General features: G+C 41.7%; 1 long non-coding RNA gene across 2 annotated transcripts in view; it reads right to left on the reverse strand.

Annotated features, from left to right (window-relative positions):
• The window catches only part of LOC144253323 (uncharacterized), a 220,326-nt gene that overhangs the window by 43,032 nt on the left and 158,701 nt on the right, over nt 1-18,593 (reverse strand). The window lies entirely within an intron of this gene.

The following is an 18,593-nucleotide window of genomic DNA, read 5'->3' on the forward strand; positions in this document are numbered from 1 at the left end:
GATTGGGGTACACAGTTGAGGGAATGCAAATAAATACATTCAAAGAATGGTGGATCAGAAAGAAAAAAAGCCCAGCAAGGGAGTGCAACCCAGGGGACCTAGAAAATAGGTAAAAGGGAAATGATGGTGTTTATTTTATGCTTGGTAACAGGAGAAGTCAACAGGAGCTGCAAGAAGCTTCTTGGGGTGGGACCAAATGAATCATAAAGCTTCCATTTAACCCTTAAACAGCTCGTGCATCTTCTCCAAGGCAGGAACCTAGGAAAGAAAAGTGTCTGGCACCCTAGTGGGCCCTAGGAATTACTGAATCCATTACTGAAACCTGTTCATATTTAGTATTTGCCTTGAGCTAGGCCAGGGAAGTCTGTTAACATGGTCACATCACCGTCCTTGCCCCCAGAAGTTCAAAGTCTACCTGGATGACAGTGTTCCAAACAATCCTGACCAAGCCCTACTGTCGACTGTGCCTTTGAGATGTATAAGATATGAGTGATATGGAAGAGGCCACAAGAATTCCAAATGGGGTGCCAGAGCAAGGACAAATGAGGGAAGACTCATGGAGAACACGTCTTAGAATCAGAACTTCAAGAGTTTGCCTGACTCCCACCAGTCTCCAGAGGTGGTCTGTGAGGAGCCATAACAATGCGAGCTCATCTTTCTTAAGACTACTGAGCATCCAGTGACCAGTGTCTATCTATTAGAATGATGAGTGTGTGTGTGTGTGTGTGTGTGTGTGTGTGTGTGTGTGTATTGCATAGGAAGGCCAAAAAGAATTATGACATGGAAAACCAAACTGAAAATGGAAAGCAATCATCCTTCGCCCAAACTCAGCCCTGCGTGTGCAAGTGAAATGCAGTGGGGTGGGGGGTGAATCCCTAAGGAGGAGGGAGTTGGATAGGGAGTCCTTTCTTGGTTACTCCTTGGCTTAGGAAACTTGAAGTCTAAAAAGAATGTGAGGAAGGAGGGCCTTTGTTCTTTTGGTGGACCTTATTCAAGCATCCCCTCATCTGCATAGGTAAATGGGAGAGGTCAGCAATGCAGGGCGAGGGAGGCAGCTGTGGCCCTGCAGCTGCGGTGGAAGGGCTGCAGTGGCAGTGGCGGGGAGTCCCCCAGGCTGCTCTGGGCTGCAGCACCCTCACTGGGGATGGGTGCAAGAGAAGAGGGAACGGGAATGGAAGGGAGGAAGAGATTGGGTCCAAGGGGAAGGGGTCCTAGGTGTCATCTTTGCCATCCCTACTATTTTACATACAGGGAAATCCAAGTGAAGAGGAGCAATGTCCCTTGACTTGAGGGCTAGTAGTGTGTTCTTTGTCTTTGCAAAGCTGGCGTGACGGGGAGGTGGAAAGGGACAGAAACGTAGAGGTCCAGAAACTAGAGGTGAAGGGCCCCAGGCACCCCACCAGACAGGCGGGTGCTCCTTCTTGGAAGCTGTTCTCTGCAGGTCTACTTTGGTCTTTCGTTCTCTCAAACTCAAACTAACCATTCTCTAGGGACACAGGAAGTTTAGGAAAATCATGTCTTCTGCAAAGCTTTCACAATTCCCATGAAATTTACAAACTGCCCTTGTCATTGTTGCATGGTCAGTGGAATCCTTTACGATTTTCATTCAGTGTTACTTTTGTAAGTGGAGACTTCATAGTCTAATCCTTTCTGAAGGCTTTGGATGGCAAAAAGGATGGGCATTAGGAAATTATTCCTCAAATTTTACTTTGTGCTTTTGAAGGGATTAGGCTCAATTTTATTTTAGGTTAGTAAGAGGCTAAACTGAGGCATCTGTGCTCTCTTGGGAAGAACATCCAACTTGACATCAGGTTACCTGGGCTCAAAGGTCAGCTCTGCTATTTCCAAGTCTTTTTTTTTTTCACTTTGGTCAAGTCAATTTTTCTCTGAGCTTTCATTTCTTCATCTTTAAAATGGTGACGTTTCAATAACTAAACTAAGGAACCAACCTAGATGTCCTTCAATGGATGAATGGATTAAAAAATGTGGTACATATATAAAATAAAATATTACTCAGCCTTAAAGAAAAATGAAATCATAGCATTTCAAGTAAATGGATGGAGCTAGAGGATATCATGCTAAGCGAAATAAGCCAATTCCCAAAACCAAAGTCCAGATGTTTTCTCTGATAAACACATGCTGATCCATAATGGGGAGGGGGGTGGGGAAGAATGAAGGAACATTGGATTGAGCAGAGGGGAGTCGGGGGAGAGGAGGGGGTGTGGGGTTAGAATGACAGTGGAATGAAACAGACATTATTACCTTATATACATGTATGACTACACTACCTGTGTGACTCTGCACCATGTACAGCCAGAGGAATGAGAAATTGTGCTCCATTTATGTACAATGTGTCAAAATACATTCTACTGTCATGTATAACTAATTAGAACAAATTTTAAAAAAAGAAAACATAAAGGCACAGAAAGGTTGAAAGCACTATTAAAAAAATGGGGATGTTAACAAATAAAAAAAAATTTAAAAAGGACATCCTCCCCCACAAAATGGGGCGTTAATAATAAAATCCTTAACAAGATGGTGAAATCCCCTGCCCCTGACAGAGATTCTTCTTCTTTTCTTTTTAAATGTTTTCTATTTGGCAATGGAACTTTGTTTTATTTATTTACATGTGGTGCTGAGAATCGAACCCAGTGCCTCACACATGCTAGGCAAGTGCTCTACCACTGAGCCACTACTCCAGCCCCCCGCGCCCCCGCAGAGCTTCTGACACAAATTAAAGGGAATCATACGTATAGAAGAGTTTGGCACAGAGCCTGGTATGTAGTAGCTGCTTCGTAAATTATGAGGTTAGATTTCTCACAGCCCTGGAACCCTAGAGAGCCAACTCAGTCTTAGAGGTGGTATCTACCAGTCAGGAGACCTTGGGAGCCTTGAGCCAATGATGTGGTCTCCCTTGCCCAGTTTACCTCCTTCTACACAAGTGCCTGCGGCCCCTCCCATGTTTCATGATTCTTTATGGGGTTTCCATAGACAGAAAACACCTTTGCTTATGTAAATCACATTTGTGTAGAGACAAGAACAAGGCCACTGGCCCTCCACACATCTGGGGAATGGCCCTTGTCCGGTGGATTGGTTTCAAGATCGAAAACTAAATTTCTGACTATTCTATTTATTGATTGGTTTCTACTTATTAATCTTTCTCTGGCTATTAGCAAGCAGATTAGCTGAAACAAATGAAAAATTCTGATGAAATCTGTCCTATCTCTAGATAAACCTGTGTTCATAGGAAATGATGGGGGCGAGTCAGTGACCAGTCATCATTTTCAAGGACCTTTCCACTGATGGTGTGCATTCACCTAAAGTGATTGGTATAGCTTCTTTCCAGGGAGGACATATTCCAGGGGATGTCAGAAGAAGTGGGTCTGGGTCTCAGCCCACCACTGCCTAACAAAATCCAAGTCAGAGAATCATGGGCAGAACAAATCATGGACTGATTTTTTTTTTCAACTCTTTCATTTAATAGTTGTCAGAATGGTGGCCCAGAAATGTGAAATCCTTGATCTGTAAGATACATTTGCTAATTAATGGCCAACATTTTTACACGGACTTCATTAAGTCCCAGAACAACTTAGGTCTCTAGAATCCCAGTTCAACACTTGTTCCTTTAGCCTCCTAAATCTAGAAAGGCCACATAATACTCTTCTTTTGGAAGTCCCCCTCAACAACCACTGGGTAATTCTGATTTCTGTTCATGACATTGCCTTCGACGAATAAGAGTACAAGTTTAAGTTGAATACCGGAAAGGCTGTAAAAATGAAGAGTCTTCATATTTGTTGAGTGGAACCTCAAATACAGAAATTGATTTAGATGGTTATAATAAGGTGGTAGGTTTTGCTGAGACCTAAGGAAGCACTTTTTGACTGGTAGAGCTATCAAAACTGGAATGCTGTGCCCTGGAATGGAGGTGACCAAGTGGATGCCAGATATTTTATGAGGTAGTAGGTTAGATTGGGTGACTCTGAAGGTCCCACATGTCTTAAATAAACCCATATGGAGTTAATGAGAGACTCAGATTTAAATAATCCTTTATGAAACTTGTGAGCATCTGCACCACTGGCCAGTTACTGACTACCTCTCATGCTAATTAAATTTACTATCTAGTATGCAAAGTAGAACTTCCTTTTGTTTGCTCTCAAATTAACTTTGCAAACTTTGGGGTAAGGGAAGGCTGGGATAGTTCTGTTTTTTTTGAGATGTGTTGATTAAATGCATAGTTCCATTCAGCCAAACATTGCTATATACCCTCTCAGCCTGTTCTTTTTTGATTGAGGAAATCTAATTTTGCTAAATCTACATTTATATCAATAAACTTCCATCATATTGATGATTTGAATAGTTTTTCTCTGTCCTTCTCCCACCTCCCCAGCACCACTAAATTTTTTCAAGGCCCTTGAGTAGAACTGCCAGTCCCCCCACCCACCCCCAGCCCACACACTGCAATTATGTGAACAGGGGATCACACCTTTTCTATCTGGCTTCCATATTCTTTCTGATGAAACTCCACATTCCTGTGAGCATTGCAACATCAGCAGCTCCTGGAGTCCAGATCTGTCAGAACCAATTTCAGGATCTGCCCTGCCACTATTAGCTGTGGATGTAGTATAAGCCACTAATTTAATTTTCCCTTGTATAATGGAAAGAGGAATACTTTTTTTAAAATTAAGATACAAAGGCAGCAACAAGAAATAAAAGATGATCCATGTGAGTATTTTATGTGGAACCCATATAGAGACTGCATGTAGTACCTGTTTATAGAAGGGAAACAAACTTAAATGCATTTGTTGAGTTGGAATATGTTAGAGTTGATCATTTGATAAATAGAGATTTGAGTATATTTTGCCTAAAAGAACTGCTTTATATTTGCCCAAACTGAAGTTCACTTGTTACTTTTTTTTCTATTTTTTTTTTTCTGAGATCTTTATGTCCTTGAGATTTAAAGTAAGGTGACTCCAATTTGAACCCCTTCTCTATGATTTATTACCTCCATAATCTTGGTTCATTAACATCTCTAAATCCATTTCCTCAACTGTAGCATTGAGGTAGGAGAAATACTTGACCTGGAACACTGGCTTTGAACCTAAGTCCACTCAGCAGTCAAGTCCTGGTTCCATTGATTTCTAGTTTTATGACCACAGACAAGTTGCTGGACCTTTCTCAATTTCCTAGTATGTGGAGAGAGAGAGAGGAAGAGAAAGAGAGAGAAAGGTAGGTGGGGGAGGGGAAAGAAAGAGAGGGAAAGAGAGAGGAGAGAGAGGATGGGGGAGGAGAGAGAGAGGAGAGAGGGTAGGAGGAAGAGAAAGAGAGAGTGAGAGAAAGGGGGGAGGAGAGAGAGAAGAGAAAGAGAGAGAAAGTCTTTTCCCAGAGTCTTTATCATAATTCAATGGGATAACTGTATACTGCATTTAATAGACTCTTGGGACTGACAGTGGATTATCAAAAACAACTGGCTGTGTTCCTCCCCATGTCATGGAGTTGTGCAGATTCTTCATAACGAAAGACACTGCTCCTTGTGTCTTGGGTTCCTTGTGTCAATTAAGGATGACAGATCTCTCCCTGTTTACCACATGGTGTGTGTGTGTGCTGGGGGGGTTCCTAGAGCATCATTGATGGTAAAACCATTAATGTCATATGAACATGAGGCACTATGATGATTAGAAGTGTTCAGTGACATTTTCAAAAGTGGGTATTTCATAACTTTGTACTTCTTCTTTCAGGCCTTTCATTAAAAGGCGAAGTAAGGCCCAAGTCAAGGTCTTACTGACTCTGGATTTCTGATTTCTGGAGACCTTTATGTTCATACCCTCTATTCAAGGAGGTTGCAACACCTATTACTGTATTGTTCCCATGGTCCTTTAAAAAGATAACACAGTACCATGAAACAAATTCTTTCACTAAGGAGAAGTTTGGTACAAAAATTCAATCAAAGATAACTTGAATCTTTGAACATTGAAATCTGAGTTTTGGTAATTCCCATCTTAAACTCTAGACCTAGTTACTTTTGTTTTTGTGTGTATGGTGCTGGGGATTGAACTCGGGGCTCTGTACATGCAAGGTAAGCACTCTACCAACTGAGCTAAATCCCCAGCCCTAGACCTAGTTTCTTAAAAAATATTCACTTGTTAAAATTCTTTTATTGTGGTGGAATGAGAGAGACATCATTGCCCTAGGTACATGTATGAAGACACGAATGGTGTGTCTTCATACATGTACCTTGTGTAGTGTAAATCAGAGAACTGAAAATTTGTGCTCCATCTGTGTACTATGAACTGAAATGCATTCTGCTGTCATGTATAGCAAATTAGAGCAAATAAATTAATTACTTAAAAATTCTTCTATCATTTTTCCATTATAGGTTATGATTATTATATTTCATGATAATATTATCTATTACGTGTTCCAGATATGGAAGTGAGATTTAGTCACTTATGATTGCAGATAGCCCTTTATATGGGTGGAATTCCATTGGCAATATGATACCCTCTGGTTCAGTGATCATTTATAATGAGAGGCTATACATTTCGAACAGTGGCTCCACAACTTTACTCATGACTTACTCCAGAATTCTGATGGAAATTCTACCTGGTACATGTGGTTGATCCATTTAATTTGTCAATTGCATCTAATGGGGTACATAACATGGTGCCCTGACTTAAGAGACCAGCAATTTGAACTGCCTAAATCTGCTATTCACTTGGACAAATGTGAGCAAGTTATTTCCTTTTGTGACTCAACATCTTCATCTGAGATGTGCAGAGGTTGTATGTCTCCCGATTTTGTCATTTTGTGATTCTAAAATATGCTGCCATTCAGAGTTTTTCCTGGCAAGTTCCTTGATGTCCAGGGCTAAGGGGTAGCTGAAACACCTGATAACATATTCTCCTTCTCAGGCCAGCACTTAAGCACCCCTTTGAATCCACTGTGGGAAAGCATCCCCGAAGCACACTTGACTGAGGAACTCAGCAAGTTGCATGGCAGCATAGCCCAGAGAAGAGCTCAAGGGAGACGATGGAAAATCATTTGGATTGATTTTCTATTAGTAAAATAAATTGAAAAAAAATAGCCATTAGTGGAATTTTAGAGTAAATATAAAAAGAGGAGGGAAACTTCCTTATTTCATGGTGCTAGCATTGGAACTGGGACTATATCTTCACAAAGGCCTCCCGCAGAGCAGAACCATGCTGACTGGACTCACCGCCAGGCTCCATCTTAGTGGCTCCCTCTTGCTGGTGGTTGTCTGATTCCATCTTTGGACCTCTATTTCCTCCACTTGTTAATGAGCATCATGGGGGTAAGGCAGTGCTTCTCAGAGTGTAAGAAGCATGAGTATCATTGGAGGTCTTGCTAAGATGCAGCTTCTGACTCAGGAGGTTTCTAAGGCCACAGTTACAACAAGCTTCTCGCTGCTGTGCTCCTACTGCTGGTCCTTCCTTCATGGAGAAGCAGGAACTCCATCAAGTTTAGAGGTTAAGTTATGACCAGGTCATGTTAAGGTGGGGAGCAGGGCAAAGAGGCATCCAGGTAAGAATGGAATTCCTAAAGCTGGTCTTAAGCAAGAGGGAAGGCGGGCACCAAATGGGACATTTTCTGTGATTAGGAGAAGACTTGACAAGTATTGGTGTTTGAATGGAAAGAAGGGAAAGTGAAGCCGAAAGTTTGCTTGAGGTAAGTGGGAAAGTCAGGGAAGAATTATCCATAGAAACCACATGGGATGGTGGTGGAAGAGGTTGTAGAAAAGTAATAAAGAGCTTAATGTTAGTTCTGCAGAGATGTGTGGTGACTTTGCATTTTATACATATGGTCCCCTGTGTCCTTTAGGCATTCCTGCAAAGTTACAGAGGACAGTGGGGATTTTCTTTACCATAAAGGGAACCAGGTGGAAAGTTAAAGGCCAATGTCACTGAGAGAGGGGAGCCTCAGGGGCCCCAAGGAGCCTTGTCTCTTGACACCCCAGTCAAAGGGCTGAAGCCTGGCCTGTTGGCTTAGGCTGCGGCATAAGCCACTGAGGCTGTCCCCATGAGGAGCTGCCGTGGGCAGCAGGTGGGGGGAGGAAAGTGTCTCCGCGCAACCTCAGTTTCACTTCCTGCCTCAAACACAGAGAGTCATTATATAAATATCGACCTTAGCAGCTGCGACTCTCACCCCTCTTCTCACTATTACTCCCGAGGCCCAGCTCACAGGCAGGGCGCCTGCAGCCTCTCACTTTCCCCTGGTCCCACAGCACTTGCACCAGGCCAGCCAGGTGGATGCCTGGGGCAGAAATGAATCACAACCTCTCTCTGGCCCTCCAGCCAGCCATGCCCAGCAGCCCTCGCCTGGCTGAGCAGGGAGGTTGTCCTGATTGGTGGCCCACGTTAATCAAATTAAACCTTGTTCACAGACGTGACAGGCAGTCAGCCCATCTGTGGAGGGGACACAGAATGCACTATCAGCACTCGCGCTGCCGAGGTGGGGAGGGAAAGAATCTGGCTTGCTTGCGGCCATTGGGTCCTATGGAATGAGCCCAACTCACCCAAACTTTCCAACCCATTTTAAGTCAGGAAGACAGACTTAAAATGATATGAACAGTAGTCTGAAATGAAAGACCAAAACTGGGTTCCAGTTTCTACTCTGTACGAATGAATAAAATCTACTTATCTTCCACCATAAGAAGCTCCTCTTTGAACATTGATTCATTTTGTTTACTTATTTGATTTCTGAAGATGTAATTAAAACAAACAAACAAACAAAAAACAGGCATGTCACAGGATCTTCCCAATCCTGCATATCTTCTTTAAAGCAATGACGTGAGTGCTGCTTCTCTTCCAGGAGAAGCAAGGAAATGTGTGAGATGTTCCCTCTCTACCTACTGAGCACAGAGCTCCCCTTGTATAATAGTGTCTAAGATAAAGATTAGCAAAATGTAGCATGTTGTTCCCAGCTATTATAATTATTCATATCTTAACAATGTTACGACCATGGTCATCTTAGAAACAGAACAGATCAGGCAGAGAATAGTAAAATAGCGCCATTGGGCCCCAGAAGCAGTCAGAGGAAAGCAGTGTTTGGGAATCTCAACAGATAAAATGTGTTGCTCAACAGATTCAATGTTGTCAAAACATTGTGCTCATTTTCCCATTGATCTACTTATGATCTGACTAGATATTTGTGACTTATTATTAAATGGCAAAAATATATTACCGAGCAGTTTGTTTAGAATAAATCCATTAAAAATTATATATAAGCTTTGGGGAGAAAAAAAAAACTATAAAAGGATGAATGTTCACCAAAATGTTCACTACTAGTAATCTCAAGATGGTAGTATTTGGATCACTTAAATGTCTTCATAGACATATATTTTAATCCTCCAAAGGGGATATGATTAGTTTGAAAGAAACTGATAAAGAACATGGAGTTGAGTGTTCTCAGCTTTTCCTTTTCCCTAAACACACAGGCTGGATATCTAGTGAAGGAAATCTACAGGTAAGGGGACTAAAGCAGATCCTCAGGGGTTCCAGCAAGGATTTTTCCCAGGTGAGTGTCTGGAGTCATTTATTTTTTTTTTTAAATTCATTTCCCAAGAGCGAGCAGTTGCTTGCTGAGTTTTCCAATCTTCTGTTCACATTCATCCCTCCCAGCCCCACCTACTCCCTTGTTCATCAAATAGTTACAGGGTTAGTTACGCAGTGCAGAGGAAGGACATGCACTAGAGGTCAAAAGATCAGGCCAGGAGCCCTTTGCCCCTTTGAGCACATGGGGATCCCTGATCTGTAAATATGGAGCTCATGCTGAACATGAAAGCTCTCCAAGAAGTCCCCAGGGTCAGACACAGAAAGAATGCCTGTAACAGGCAAGAACACTGAGGTAGCAGGGTGAGGCAGAAAGGTGAGGCCTGCACTTGTGAGAAACTCAAACTTGATTAGTCTGCTTGCTTCATGTGAAATCCAGCAGAAAGAATCCATTAACTGGAATACAGGAAGACTAGATTCCATCAGTCCCCCTAACATGCGGTGTGACCATGACCAACTCACTTTTCCCCTCTCACACTCCTTTTTAAAAAACCATTCCATAAAAAGCTTAATAAGATCAATTATCTTCGGGGCATCTTCCACCTTGGACATTCTGTGAAATGTGATAAAGTCAGGAAAAATTTGAAACATATTAAAATATCCATGAGTAGTCAATATGTATCATGTGCTGGTTTCTTTTTGTATAGCAAGGACCAGGAACATTTCAGATAGCTCTGGTATTTCAATGAACAGTTCCTGTATCTATCCATGCTTGTCTTTTTCTGAATGCTCTGTATCCCTACTTAGCTTCTATCACCTCAGGAGAGAGGCAAGGAAGATAGTCACAGACACAGTAGACATGGAATACTTAATGCTTTTGGTTAGGTTTATTAGCTGTTTCTCAAACCTTACTATGAGAAAGATAATTTTTCCAAACTTGCTACATGTAAGCTGTTTCTCCACTCTTACTCTGAGTCTGAATAGGAAGGTATGAGCCCCAACATGGGCTCATACTCAGGCTCTAACTAGCTTGGCTGGTGTGTGGCTGGGTGACATTCTTTCATGCATTCATTTATTCCAGAAGCATTTGTGCAGTACCTTCTAGGTGAGATAATAACATGAGTAGGACATAATCGACTATACTGTGTGCGGGTGTCTCTCATTTATTCAGTACCTGGACATAGCCCTGCCCCAAGGAGCACATACACTAGTGGGGTCTTTGGAAACATCATTTCTTTCCCTGGAATTTGCTGTTTTCCTCTATACATGATTCTGAGGACTTGGACTTAGTGATCTCCAAGATCCCTTCTAATATGGGTGTTCTGTTGTTACCTGGGTCCTGCAGTGAGAAAGGTGTGCAAACAGAGATAGAGCAAAGGTCACAGAACAATTGGCAGCAGAGGTGAAATGAAACCACAAGGCCTCCGGGGAGCGAGTGAGCCAGTGAGTCCCCCTCCTCACCAGATGGCTGTGAGAAGAAGCCGGGTTCAGAATGCAAATAGCTTGCTTGCATAGGCTCCACTGGAAGTGTAGCCGGGCTTTGAGTTTGGATGGATCCACAGGACACCATTTAGGCAGAAATGAGGCTTATCTGGTGACATGCTGGACAGAGTCCCTGCATGTCCCTGCTCCAGACTGGGAACAATGAGTTACAACTGATCACACTCTGGAGAGAGATCTTGGTGCTCTGGTCACCATCTGTGCCTTTATGCTTTACCTGTGTCACCAAAACTCTCAGGGGATAGCAACACCTACCCCGCATATCACTGTGATGATTAAATGTGAAAACTCATATGATAGGTCTTCGTAAACTCTAAAGTGCTTTATACATGGAAAATAGAATCAATATTCATGGAGGAGGAAAAAACAGAGGGGCACATTAAAAAATGAATAGGTGCATAACACTGCACACAGCCCAGAAACAAGCACTTTAAAAAGTCAACTTAAAGCCTGGGAACATGAATACTCCCATTCTACAGATTAAGGAAACGGAGTTCTAAGGGCATGTAAATAATTCGATCAAGGTTACCCCATTAGTAAGTGGCAAAGCTGAGACTCACACTAAAGTAGTCTAGCTGTAGAATTTGCTCTCTTAAGCAATATGTCCTTCTGACTCCCTAAACGATTTTTTTTTTTTTTTTTTTGGCACTGGGGATTGAACCCAGGGATGTTCTGCCACTCAGTTACATCCCCAACTCTTTTTAAAGTTTTTATTTTGAGACAGGGTCTTATTAAGTTGTCAGACTCCTGCCCCGGCCTCCAGAGATACTGGAATTCTGGGCATGCCCTACTGAACCCAGTTGAAAAAAATGATTGTTAATTCAATTAAATTACAGCCAGTCAGGGTGACGTGAGTGTTGAATTGGGCAGTGTGTACATAATCATGAAGACACAGTTCCTGCTCTCAAGGAGCATAAGCAAATAAGAAAATACTCTAAGAAACAAGGGTACAGATACTAGAAATATGAGTGTTACAGGGTAAAATGGAGAGAATGTATTGGAGATGGAAAAGTCAAGGAGTATTCCAGAGACTCTGCATTTAACAGACTAGGAAATCAATTGTGTGGATAAATAGAGGGAAGACCAGGAGAAGAGAGGAAAGGGAACAGTGGGAGGGAGAAGAGGAAGGAAAGAGGGAGCCCAGGGGGCTGAAATGGAGAAAATTATATTCCAAGAATGTATGATGATTATGTCAAAACGAACCCCACTGTTATGTATAACTATAATGCACTAATAAAAACAAAACAAAGGAGTAGTTAGTTCAAGGTGAGACTGAAAAGGTAATGTGTTGAAACCTGATAGAGGAAGGATCTGAGTGCCAGGCTAAAAGAGAAAAGCCTTTGGCCTGGAGTTGGTAGAAAATTATTTCAGGTGAAAGGTACACAGGTGAACAGTGTATCAAAGTAGAATTTTAAGAGAGCTAAAGTAGAAGAAAGGCGTTTATTTTGAACCGGCACTATTGCTACAATCTGAAGACTGGTAAAGATGGAGGTAGATGAAAGTTAATTTTTCAAGTTAGACCTCTCATCTGGGAAAAAGGGAGAAAAAATTGCATAGATTTGGTGCATCATTTATGCTCAAAATGGTGAAGAATGGAGGGGTAGCCATAGATGAATGAGTTGAGGGGAATCTGAGTAGTGTCCATTTTCCATCCCATGATTGACTTCTTTGCATCATTGTTGGGGTTGTGGCCTAACTTCTAGGGAGTTTCTCCAGCAGTGCAATATTCTTAACCTGATGGAGCAGCTCACGATCCTTGGAGAGCCCTTATTTTCTTTCTTTCTCATTTAACTACCTGTGCTCAGCCTTTCTTTTATCCCAATATGGGTGAGTGTATCTTAGAACCACCATCTTGTTAACTCTCTCAGGCCTCAAATCTTTTCCAGTTGTCAGCGAGGATCAGAAAGGGCTAGGTCAGGGAGGCTCAGGATATGAACAGCAGACAAACACCCTCAGGGGGTAGAATAAGCTAGATTAGGGAAATAAAGTTCATCCAGGTGGGTGATACCTGGGGTTGAGAGATGGAGGATATGAAGGAGAGCCTGGATATGTGGTTTCATCAACTGAATAACTTTGTTAGTCAAGAAATAGGAGAAGTGACCTAGATCAACTCTAACTCCTGTTAAGCATTCTTTAATTTTTTTAAATGCATAACTGGAGACCTAACAGGTTATTTCTGCAACCAACACATTCTTGGTGCCAGGCAGTGAGGTACATAAGTGAATTAGGCATGGCTCCTGTCTCTGAGTGGCTCACCCTAAGGTGACAGGTAAAGAGGCCAGCAGTACCTCTCTCTTTGTGTGTACATATGTTTATGTATAATTATTATGCATTATAATTATACATATGTAATTCTGCAATGTATACATAGGAGGCCACCAGCTTATTTTAGTTCTGTGAGATCAGGACTAAATCTAGTTTTGTTCACAACACTGCATCCCCAGAGCCAAGAATGAGGCCTGGCTCATCTAAACAAAAATTTATTAAATGAATAAATGAGTGAAGGGGTGAATAAGTGACCAATAGTATCTAATCTAAAACCAGAACCAGGTTCTTCTGATCTTCAACCTAATGCTTTACTCACTATAACCTGCAGGTCCCCATTTTTCAACATCCCCTATATGGAGCTTGTCTTAATAGGTAGATATTAACTCACTGACAACACTTGCACTGCATCTACTGTTTTATATGCCAACACTGCACACTGGCTTCTTGGCCTCATGTCAAAAGACTCTGATCTAGTCAATGGAAGACTGATTTTTTTTTTTTTTTTTTGTATTGGGGATTGAACCCAGGGGCACTTAACCACTGAGCCACATCCCCAGCTCTTATTTATTTATTTATTTATTTATTTATTTATTTATTTATTTTTATTTAGAGACAGGGTCTTGCTGAGTTGCTTAGAGCCCTCACTAAGTTGCTGGGGCTGCCTTTGAACCTGTGATCCTCCTGCCTCAACCTCCTGAGCCACGGGGATTACAGGCATGCACCACCACACTGGCAGGAGGCTGATTTTGGAGGGAGATGACATTATTATAAACTCTGCTCATCTCCCTAACTGTCAAGTGAACTTGAGCAAGTTATTTTTCTTTGAACTTGAACTTCTTGTCTGCTAAAGAAGGGGAATATACATCTACCTACCTAGTTATTCAGTAATTTCATTCTGGGGAAGAACTTGGCCTTGTTGAGAATCCACAGAAGAATTCCCTGAAGCAGCTCAGTCTTTTAGGGCATTTGGACTTGAGAAGCTGACAATCAGAGTATTTGAACCTATGAACTTTTGGCTTAAAAGTAAGAGTTCAACTCTCTCTCTGGTGTAGCAGTGTTGGCTGAGGGTGGCGGCTGCACCCTGTGTACAACCGGAAACCCCAAATTGGGTTTGCATCTATCTAACCAAGGTACCTTCCCCAGCTCCACCTCCAGATGCTCCATGGGGGTTTGAGGTGAGGAGGAGGAGTTAGCGGAGCCTAGTGTCTCTGTGTTAGGGGCAAGTACAGGCACCCACATACACGGGAGAGCTGGGGGTGGGAGTGCCGGCCGGCTTCTGTTAATTTGGATGACAGCTACAGGCTGCTTTAGCCAGAAGGAAAGTGTTCTATAATCACACGACAGAGGCTTCCCCATCTTTTTCCATACATCAGTAATATTTCAATGACTTTTGCACACTTGTCTGCCTGCTTTTTAATAAGCAGGGCTTTGCATTGATGTATATGTGCAAAGTCTGACCTTTTCGTAGGAAAAAACATTCATAACCGAAGCCTATATATAGAAGCTTCATACTGGAGCAGATAAAGATGTAGGTCATATGACTTTTTTGTGTGTGAAGCACAGTGCCAGAGGTTCGAAACAGACAATTCAAAACTGATGAAACACTGCCACAGGCTTGAACCTTCCTAATATTCTCCAATGCCTTTAAATAATGACTTTGTTTTTGACTAGGAATTCGAATGTGACCTTCTATCACTAAACACAGGAGCCACCCCTCCCTCCTAACCCAGGAAATTTACTTTGTTTAAAAATGTATTTTGCTTTTTAGGTAACTCTATTCCCATATAAGGCACAAAGAAGTTACCATCAAAATGTATGCAATGGTTAAGCATTTAAAGTGATATGATAAGTAACAAAATATTATTTGTGTGACTCATCAGGGGGAAGCATTTCCCCAGGGTCACTGTTACCTAACTGAACATAAACCAAATTCCCCAGCATTCTAGGCCAGTGTGCTCTGGAAGGTGCTGATTTTCCAACAACCTCCTCGGCACCCCTTTTTATATTCTTTGTTCCATAAATCTTGTGTTGTCTGTGCCTGCATGTTTCTTTGTCCTTGCCTTTGTCTCCCTCATTCTGTCTTCTTGGGATGCTCTCTTTTGGACCTTTCTGCACATCCCAGTCTGTTCTAAAATGTCTGACTCAAATGCAATCCTCTTCGTGAGTGCTTCCTTCTCTCCCTCCCCTGTCCTTTCCAAGCTCTTTGCTTAATAGTCTGCTCTGAATTATACTTCTGGTGTCCATGTCTTCTGTTCCATTCTGATAGGCTGCAAACTCTTTGAGGACAGAACAAGAGTAATGTTTGGGGCACTTTGTAACATACAAAGCACCTATAAAATGAATTCTTGCAAAATGTTTATTGAGTAAATGCATTTGGCTTGGGAATGTACTAATAGTGATTTGTTGAGTGTTTATTACTCATTTAATTGTCACCAATAAACCCATGAGGTTATTATCATTGTTGTCACCTTCAATAGCTAAAAGAACTATAGCTCGTTGAAGTTCAAAACCTTACCCAATGTCACATAGCTAGCAGGAAAATAGGCCAGGATTCAAGCCCAGGCCTATCTGGCTCCAGGGTATGCTGGGAGCGGGCTTGCTCTAGTTTATAAGAGCTGATGGTTAAGTTTCTGAGATTTTGTGAACTGGTTGGAAAGCATTATTAAAAATTAAACCATATAGACATATAATAAGTTATTTTAAAAATAATTTTAATAAACACTTAAAATACTGCTTTTCACGTAATTTGACATTTTTATTATTAAATATACTATTGAGATTATTTAATGCCTCTTTTAGTTATATGTTAGAAATAAATAATGCTGCACTGCTGTGTATCTCTCCCAAATTGGACATTCAGTGATGTTACATTGGTTATTTAAAATTAGCCATGCTGAAAGTATGGTATACCAAGGATATTGGCAGACACAACAGATGAGGGCGTCCCACCTCAGAACCAGTTACACATGTGTAAGAGTACCATTGGTCCTGACTCAAGGTCAGGTTACACTCCAGAAAGCAACACACTGTGGGCCCAAGCCTCACACACACTCATCCTTTTCCAGGTTTGAACTTTACCACTAGTAGGACCTAACTTTGGACCATCACAGACAAGCTGCTTCCTGATAATAGAAAATTGACCTTTATAAGACTCCTTTGGGTTTCAAAGTTGGAATGAAAGTAATTCTTGCTAGTTAATTTATGCCTACACCTATATATCTATATCTCTACCACAAATTTAATTATGTTCATCATCGCATCCTGTACATAAGAATATATAATTCAACTCTTAGAGAGTAAAATGTGAATTCCAAAATATGGATGTAAATTTCTTTCTCCAAATTTACATTAATGTAATAACCCAATGTTTTATCTGAATGTCCTCAGTACCTGGATTTCACATGTCTCCACACCTTATACATTCTATGTGGATTCATAAAGTGAGATTTGAACTTAGAATCAAAGGTTATGGGTGTCAGTACTAGTTCATTAACTCAAGTGGAGCTCAGTTAGAATTGCTGTGCCTCAGTTTCTTCATCTTTCCAATGAGGAATTTGGCCCAGATGTCCTTTAAATATTCTGTCTCTATTTCTAAATGATACCATACTTTGTTCCTTTTCTCTAGAACTCAGTTCTTGCAACTATAAACAATGGAGCATTGAGCTTGATAAAGTCCTTTACAGGATCCATGTAAAAAGCTGTTTGCTACTCAATGTGTCATTCCTATCAGACAGAATTGTGCTTTGCCACCAGAAAAATACCAGGTATTCTGCTGAGCACCCAGAACTCTGATGCCAAGAAAGGAAGGACTTGGAGATGAAGCAACTTTTCTGAGCTCTACTGCCTCTAGGCCAGTCTGCTACCATCCCCAAATCAAAGGCAAGTATGTGGATGGGAAGAGTACCTCTCCTTTTCCCTTTAGACAATCTAGAAGATGAAAGAAGTAAGGGTGAAAGCTGTATGGAACTTTTAATTCGACACCCAGCTGGGTCTTCAGTGATAGGGGCGGGGAAAGGGAAGGCAGGAGACAGAACAGGTGGTGCTTCCTATCAGAGCAGAGGACAGACACGTGATGGTAACTAAGGAAAGGATTAATGTGGCGTAGCTCTCATGGTTGGCAGAGCACTATGGCCCAGATAGATTATCTCCTTCCTTACCCTTGACTCACCTGTTGACCTTGAAACTATAAATCATTTGTATCTTTATTGAAAAGTCAAAAAAGTGTCCTTAACTCCTCATTAACATATTTGTCCTCATTCTCACCTACTCCGCTCCATATGGTCTCCAGATTATAGAGTACTGTGGCATCTATAATCTCATTCCATTCACAAGATAACTGTAAAATAGGAATTGTTACTTGTATGTTTCAAGGAAAAGAATTGGAGATTCAGACAGGGAATTGAAACATCTTGCTCAGAATCATCCAGGTGCAGAGCTGAGACTGGAACTTAACTTTCCCTCTGAGGTTGGGGTCCTTTTCCTGCCCCTGATGACTCTTACCTAATGATGTTAAAACTCTTAGCTGAGATGAAAAGCTGCTACTCACCTGAGAACTCCCAGAAACACTCTAGAGAAAGAAGAAATTGGTAACATCTGAGACTCATTGAATCCTAGAAGTGGAAGTGACCCTGCACATCTCCTGGCCCAGCCCTTTCCATGTCCAGAAGGGGAAAATGGAATCCACAGAGGTGCATGGCATGTCCCAAGTCACGCACAAAGTCAGGGCGGAAGCTGGGTCTCTGACACACATCTCCTGCCTTCACCTGCTTGTCATGCCATCTATTCAAACACTGTTCACTTTTACCCTCTCTCAGCCACTGACAAAATGAAGAGATAGTAACTACCATAAAACACTTGGCCATCATTGTAAGAACAATGTAACACTTTCCACCAGTGTGGGCATGGGCTAAAGAACCCTGAATGGAGGGATGCCAGCATGATCCCATCTCAGCTGTCAGTTTGCATTTAATCTACTCTGTGCCAGCAATTGGATTTATTGCTGGTGAGAACAGTGACTCATGCTCCTCTGACGCCAAACCAACTAATTTATCCTGCCATGGCTTGGTAAGGATACAAGTGTTTAGTATGTGATCAAAAATAGAGACCCCCTGTCATCTAGCACCTTGGGATTTGTCTTCTCCAAGCCTGAGGACTTACTCAAGCCCAAATCAGACTTTCGGCCCAATAGAACCAGATAGATTTTATTTTAGGAGTTCCTGATTTATAAATCAGCCATGGAGGCTAGCAAACTACAATACCAGACAGCGTCTCATTTAGGAGTTACCTGTCCTGGGTTTATTCCAACTTCTTTTATTAAAT

Source organism: Urocitellus parryii, chromosome 2 (assembly GCF_045843805.1).
Source record: "Urocitellus parryii isolate mUroPar1 chromosome 2, mUroPar1.hap1, whole genome shotgun sequence".
Lineage (NCBI taxonomy): Eukaryota > Metazoa > Chordata > Mammalia > Rodentia > Sciuridae > Urocitellus > Urocitellus parryii.